General features: G+C 40.6%; 1 protein-coding gene across 4 annotated transcripts in view; it reads right to left on the bottom strand.

Annotated features, from left to right (window-relative positions):
• mid1 (midline 1) overlaps window positions 1-6,065 on the bottom strand; it is a 19,171-nt gene extending 13,106 nt beyond the window's left edge. The window contains exon 1 of one of the 4 annotated variants that reach the window (XM_010773526.1): window positions 5,852-6,065. The gene's annotated coding sequence lies outside the window, so the exon portion shown is untranslated. Of the gene's footprint in view, window positions 1-2,683; window positions 2,754-4,261; window positions 4,426-5,851 lie in introns of those variants that run through there. The other 3 variants (XM_010773525.1, XM_010773529.1, XM_010773528.1) reach the window with 3 other exon arrangements.
• Window positions 6,066-6,522: the final 457 nt, after the last annotated feature.

Below are 6,522 nucleotides of genomic sequence, written 5' to 3'. Positions count from 1 at the left end.
ACAGAGAGAGAGACAGATAAGAGAGAGAGAGGGAGAGACACAGAAGAGAGAGAGGGAGACAGAGAGAGAGAGAGAGGGAGAGGGAGAGAGAGACACACAGAGAGAGAGAGAGAGAGAGAGAGAGAGAGGAGAGAGACAGAGACAGAGAGAGAGAGAGAGAGAGAGAGAGAGAGAGAGAGAGAGAGAGAGGGGAAATCAGCAAAGCGGAGGGGCAGGATCCAGCAGAGCCCCAGCCCTCGCCCTCACAGGCAGGTTACTGTCCTCTCCGCCCTGCCCATTCAGAAATTCAAAGCGTCAGGATCTGTTTCAGGTTTCCTTGTGTGGCCATCCCTCTAGCTTCTAGTAGCACAATGCTGTGGATTGGAACTTTTCCTGGCTATGCCCCCAGGGACTTAAAAGAGAAAAGCCAAAGACACACACACATCAGCGAGGCAGCAGGACTCATCTGTAACATGGGACAGAGGTCTGTGACTCCCTCCACAAAACAAGGTGACGTAGAATAAGTCCCCAGAGGCTTGTTTTATGTAATACCCCTCATGAGTTGCCGACTGAAAAAACACACAGCACCATAGACGTCAACAGTAAAGTAATACTATATTCATTCTATAAATCTCAATTCATCCTGACAGCAACAATTAAAGTAAATTAGCATACAAACATCCTTCCTGACAAATAAGACTTCAAATAAAGACAGAAACATCACCTGCTACACACAACTCTGTCCCACTTGGCCCTCGTGTGGGAATCACTGATGTACCATCTGCTTACCATGTGGCTCTATTTCCAGACACACCCCCACTGTTCTCTATTTGAATTCTCCTGTCATTCAAAAGGAGTCCCCAGAGTGGCTATCTTCTCTGACAGACAGATACACATTGTAAATATTAAAGAGACGCTAAAGTTCAGACAAAGTGGTGGGTGTGTGAGCTACATTGCTTGGGTGATGCACGGGAATGTGACAGGCATTCCTTGAGTTTCTTCTCAAAGGTCCCCAACTGGGATGGAGTTTAGTGTGATTAAATCAGCAAGAGGACCCTAAAACTTAGTGCACACATTTAGAAGTTTGTCTTTTAAAATATTCACTTCTTCTTCTTCCTCTCTCCTGATTTCTACCATATTTCGAATTTGAACACAATGTACTTTTTCATACTTGTACCAATACATTGATCAAGGACCAAAACCTCTCGCCAGCTGAACAGTTTCTTCCCCTCTGCTACCGGCCTCATCAATAAGGCCCGGCCCCACACTGACACTTTACCTCAGCCACATAGACTCTATTCTTTTCTTATTACTGCCGATTTTTATTCCATATTGTAATCCTTGTTATTCCATTCCATTGCAATGTAAATACTGTTATAATATATTATATTTTGTATTATGTTTAATATTTGTTCTAGTTCTCTATCTGTGTTTTAATTTTTGTTTTACTTTTATGTATGCACCACGACACCAAGTCAAATTCCTCTTAAGTGTAAACCTACCTGGTAATAAACCTGTTTCTGATTCTGATTCCGATGTATGTGACCATTGGATTAGTAAGGACACTTTGAGCATCCTTAAAGATAGCTTTTCAGAGGCAACAAAAAAACTGTCAAAAACTGTAATGCAGCATTTAGGACAAGAGAATGCCAAAAGCTATAGTATATAATGCCAGAATCCTATAAAAGCTAGTCCTAAAAGAAACCCAACAACCAATATGACATCCATATGTATTACTTTCACAGCCATGTTTGCTATGGGTAATAGTCAGAGATAATCTGCATACTACAGAATTATGCTCCAAGAGTCTTAAATCCCGATACCAGCAGATATGACAGATGTGAGACATACGCTTTTAACTGTGTGGCGCTTTGTCAAATGATGAACTTGCACAAAGATTTAACATTTGGAGTTTTATTTGATTAGGAAGTAATGGCTCATTTAGAGATGAAACAATTACATCCTCTCAGATAGGAAGACAATTTCCTGCTCAAGCACTTTCTAATCCTTTTGGTTATGGTCTTTTATCACCTTTAATGATGGCTCTGAACCACGTATTGGGCGACTGAGAGAGTGTGATTGCTCTTTGTCTTCTTTCCTGGGGCAGACATCTAACATATTTATCTGTAATCCTGTCTTCTCAGCGTGGCTGTGACCAATGTGTGGCCTGTTGCTGCTCCCTAAAGCAGCCAGCTCAGCAGCGGCCCACTCAGGCCTAATGTGATTTACAGCTGTGGCAGCACAAGTAGCTGATTAGACTGACAAATCTACCTGATCTGCAGATGCGCACATTACTGAGATTAGCTGCATGAAACCTGGTGTTGGCTGAAATATAGGGTATTATTATTACAGATTTTGTGAAGTATTGTGGAGGCCAAAATAACTACAAAAGCATTTAAAATACTGCAAACATCTGTCAAACATGATGAGAAGTGTGATTGCCATGTGTGCACTCATCTGGCAAACTCATGTCAACAGATATAAACTGGCATTTAAGTAACAAATACTCAATTTAACTTTCCATTAAAAGTATCCTGCGTACTCCAATAATGGATGCAGGATGTTTTAATTACAAAGCTCCAGATGAGGAAATGGCAGTAAAATCTGTAATGCACATGAAGTTTAGTTAATGAGTTTCATACAGGCTGAGAAGTTGAGCTGATTAAGTTATTTTCCACTTTCTTCCATTTTTCAGTGCTCTTACTGTCTGTGCTGTAGCCTAAAAGGTCATCCTGGTCAGGAACAAGAGTTGCACCAAACTCTAATTTCCTCTCCGCGGCTTGGCAGGTGGCATCGTCGGGAAAACACCGCATCCTTTCCATAACCACAGGAACTTTACAGAATGTGACTTTCCAAGCATGAGCCTGCTGCTCATTAATCCTCATACAATCCCAAACTATCGCGGGGAAGAGGTTCGTTAACATCAAAACACACACAAGTTCTGAGCATATTTGTCTGTCTTTTCTGGTGTGTTGATCAGGGATTTGTACGTCATAGCCTCAAGTGCTATCAATGGAGAAGACACTCAAAGAGCGACATCGTGTGGCTGATTTATGAACTACATCAAACACGTTTTCTATACTTACTTTAGATTTCTCAACATAACAAATTCCAGAATAGCATCTTGATATTTTGCAGTTATATTACTCATAAGAAATTATTGAGTCTAATTATACAAATGCTATATTCATCCCAAATAAATAAAAAACGAATTGCAGTAAGAACAATAATCATAATAATATTATATATGACAATACAATCGTAACATAGCCCTAAATAAACACAAATCTTACCATACCATACACTTTAAAGCAATGCAGCGTCCTCTATGAAAACCTCCACATGGGTTACCATGGTGACAGCTTGATATCTATTTGTCACACTGGTGATCAAAGGCTGCACACACGGGTGGGAAGATGTCTAACATTCCTTCTCGCAGGAACAAGATAAGTCACTAATTAATAAGGGAAACTGGCACTGCGAACCCAACAGCAATGCCCCAGTTGAACACATCATTACCCTCATGTAGAATGAATCTACGGATTAGCTCAAAGTTAAAATCCTTTAAATTATTTGATTAAAGTGTTCATCAATGTGCATTTTCCCTGTTCAAATAAACGATTAAATGAAAATGAAATCCTATGTATGCATGTCACAAACTGTGTCCTGATGTATTGCTAGAGCATGTATGGATCTAGCAGGGGAGAAAAGTCAGTATATTTTATCTTATCAGCAGAGTGAATGGTTTTCTGTAGGTCATGAGGCCACCAGATTAAGGATGAAAGGCTGGATTTGTCTCCCTCGGCGCTGCATATCTTCCGGTTTGAGTAAAATGGTGATACAAAACTTTTATGACGAACCAGAAAATTGAAAGGAAATTCAGAAATAATATTAAAAGGAACACTCAAGTGATTGCTCATATATATATATATATAGATGATTATCTGTAGATAGAGTCTGGGAAGAGGCTGACAGAAATCCTATGGGCATGTGCTGAAGAGCTGCGTTGACAGAGGAAACTTGAACTACTCCCACTCTCTGTGAGGCTTTTAATCACAAAAACTCCCCTTGGCCTTCTCACTTACTCATCTTAGTCCTCAAGCATTATTATGTGTTCAAATAGAGGAATCTTTGAACACAACAAGGCCAAACAACCTTAGCACTTGCACAGAGAACTGCCTAAAGGCTTGGAAACTATGATGACTCAATGTTTTGGTTGCAAAACAAAGAGACGCAGTAACAATATAATACAGACTGAGTTAAGAACAACTCTTTGACTTACCCGCCACATGATTACATCCAAGAGAGAATACCGCCTCATTTAAAGTCAGTCAGAGTGGATATGTGGGCTCTGTCCAAGCTGGTCCAGTGCAGCAGTGTGAACTATACAGTGACTTGTCTCTCCTACTCTCATTTAGTTTCTGACCCTCTAACCCTTTCTCTCTAAGCACACTGAAAATCAGTAGGAGGATCGAAACTTTCCACCCTCTCCTCTTCTTTCCCTGAGAACTGTACCTATCCCATCTACACACATTGGGCTGCAAAATTGTTGTACTGGCCAATCACATGGAAGGGGCAGGACTCCTGCTGTTTGGTCGATCACTGGAGGCCATCAGAGCAGGAGTGTTGCCATGACTCTCAACAAAGTTTATTTTCATCCATAACTAAACATCATCCTGAGCCAAAAAATTACAATTGATCACACATTTTCTCAGATTTGTTCATAATTTGTACAATGACATTTACAAGTTATTTCAGCCGTGTTAGGGCAAATCCGAACTGCTAAAGCTGGAAAATGTGATTCATGCTCAAGGCGAAATTCGATTTGGCCCAATGAAATAGTGCATAATGTAAATCAGAAATCAATGATGGGAAAGGACAGTGGCACTTTGTATCCAGGTCAATGTTAACATGAAGAACATGAAGTATGACTTAACACACAGTGCACTCATTTTGCCACACAACGTTCATACTCTGTGTGCAGTTGTCATACTACATTAGCACAGATGGTGCTAGGATGCAAGCCACATTTGAACCCACGTTCAGCAACCTTACTTCCTCAAAGCGAGCACACCCTTTTGTTTTTTCTTTTGAAGACATTCACCGAAATGGAAATACACAGGAATGTATTGTGGTCACAACTTAGAGAGTGTTGAAAGTATTTTCATTTTGTTGGCATCTGTTCGCCAGTCTCCTGCAACGTGAAAATGTTCCCAACACAAACATGTGCAAGCTGATTCAACTGGCATCAAAACAGCGTTTCTGATCACAGAAAGTTTGATCGGTTTCTCAGCTCTGGATTTGAGCCTGTTTCACTGTTTGAATATGAGGTTTGAGGTATTTAGTTAGAGACCATTACCTAAAATGACCCTATCAACAACGTTATGATATGGCACCACTGTGTAAAGCAAATGTTTATGTTGTGTGGTCAAACTTCAGCACATAAGACATAGATTGATTTGGACTAGTAACCTAATGCCCCTGCCAGGACTCCTTGTGTTTGAGCTTAGCCTGCAGTTTTCAACAAAGTAAGAACATTTGAAAATTGTGGGAACCATGAAAACAACTTAGAAGTGACGGTATGTAAAAGCAGCAAATGTGTTGAAGATAATGTCCTCTCTGAAGACTGATTACGCCAGTATGTCAATAAGGTGCAATGAAGCCAAAAACACTTTAATTTATCATCAATGTTTTTTTTGTAATTATTGTGATTTGACATTTTTTGCAAATCCAATTATTATTTGCTACATTTTAAACACATAGACAAAAAGCATGCCAAATACTGTATTTATTTTAACAAACCCAAACTTTCTAAAAGCCCAACTTAAGACACTTAAAGTGCCACCCATGGGAAATACAGATGATCCCTTACCTCACAGTCTGTTAGTCAGTCAACCAGACAGTCCATGGTACGGGTGACAGATGAATGCAGCAATAAAGCCAAGGAAGAGATTTTTCTGAAAACACTAGCTTTCCTCAGAAGCCTCCCTTTAGCTCCTACTTTCTGCCTGGGCTCTGCAGCATCGACTGTCTCACCGCTATCTCTGAAATTCTTCTCACACAACCTCTTCTTCTCTAATCCTCTCTAAAGCAAGCCGAAACAGCTCCAAATGGTTCAACCAGGCGCCGACTTCTCAGGCTTTTTCCCTCTTTGTATTATTTTGTTGGCTGGGATCATTAACTTAGTCCCATGAGAACATAAGGAGGTAAATAACCCCCCTCTTTCCTGTGGGAGGCTGTCAATCACAACTGATGATGAGGTGGTGAGGGGGGCGCTTTTAACAGCCGAGGAGGCACTCCTGATTGGTCACCGGGGAACAGAGGTGCCCTGCATGACAAATGGGAGCACTGAGACGGATGGGCCTAGCAGAGATGCTCAGCTGAGGTTATATGCACAGTTATATTAGACTTTTATGCGGCTCACCCATTTCCATTTTATTGAAAGCAAGATAAAGTTATATGGGAATGAGTAATCAAAGCAAATGTCTTTTAAAACAGCCACAATGGGATTTATGTTGTAAGAACTTAAGATTAGGGTCGACA

The sequence above is a fragment of the Notothenia coriiceps genome, unplaced genomic scaffold, assembly GCF_000735185.1.
Source record: "Notothenia coriiceps isolate Sejong01 unplaced genomic scaffold, NC01 NC01_scaffold00012620, whole genome shotgun sequence".
Taxonomy (NCBI): Eukaryota; Metazoa; Chordata; class Actinopteri; order Perciformes; family Nototheniidae; genus Notothenia; species Notothenia coriiceps.
This window is presented reverse-complemented; position numbering and strand designations above follow the sequence as displayed.